General features: G+C 45.3%; 1 pseudogene; it reads left to right on the plus strand.

Moving 5' to 3' along the window:
• LOC132025085 (large ribosomal subunit protein uL11-like) lies at positions 1-536 on the plus strand (annotated as a pseudogene).
• Positions 537-860: the final 324 nt, after the last annotated feature.

Consider the following 860-nt stretch of genomic DNA (forward strand, 5'->3'; position numbering starts at 1 on the left):
TATTTTCGGTCTTCCCAAAATCGGGTTCATCCAACACCTGCCACCTCCACCATGCCACCTAAGTTTGACCCCAAAGGGATCAAAGTCAAATACCTGAGGTACACTGGTGGGGAAGTTCAAATCACCTCTGCCCTGGCTCTGAAGATTGCCCCAGGGCTGTCTCCAAAAAAGGTTGGTGATGACATCATCAAGGCAGCTAGTGATAGGAAGGGCCTGGAATTACAGTGAAACTGACCATTCAGAGCAGATAGGCCCAGGATGAAGTGGTACCTTCTGCCTCTTCCCTGATTCCTCAAGGAACCACCAGGAGATAGAAAGAAGCAGAAAAACCTTAAGCACAGTGGAAATTACACTTTTGATGAGATTGTCAACATTGCCCAACAGATGCAACACCAATCTTTAGCCAGAGAAATTTCTGAATCCATCAAAGAGATCCTGGGGACTGCTCAGTCTATGGGCTGCAATGTTGATGGCCACACCCTCATGACATCATAAATGACGTCAATAGTGGTACAGTGGAATGCCCAGCTAGTTGAAAACTACAAAGGAAAACATTTCAACAAAGGATCATTTGATGACCAAAAGGGAAAAAAAGGAATAGGGAATAAAATAAATAAGGCTACATCTCTACTACTTTTTAAAAAGTTAGGCTGCTTTTGGGGGCATCTGGGTGGGTTAGTCCATTAAGCGTCTGCCTTCAGCTCAGATTGTGATCCCACAGTCCTATAATCAAGCCCCAAGCCATGTTCCCTGCTCAGAGGGGAGTTTGCTTCCCCCTCCCACACTTCCCTTCTCACACTGCCTCACACACTGTTTCTCTCACACACTCTCTCTCTTTCTCTCTCTCTCAAATAAATAAA

Source organism: Mustela nigripes, chromosome 9 (assembly GCF_022355385.1).
Source record: "Mustela nigripes isolate SB6536 chromosome 9, MUSNIG.SB6536, whole genome shotgun sequence".
NCBI lineage: Eukaryota > Metazoa > Chordata > Mammalia > Carnivora > Mustelidae > Mustela > Mustela nigripes.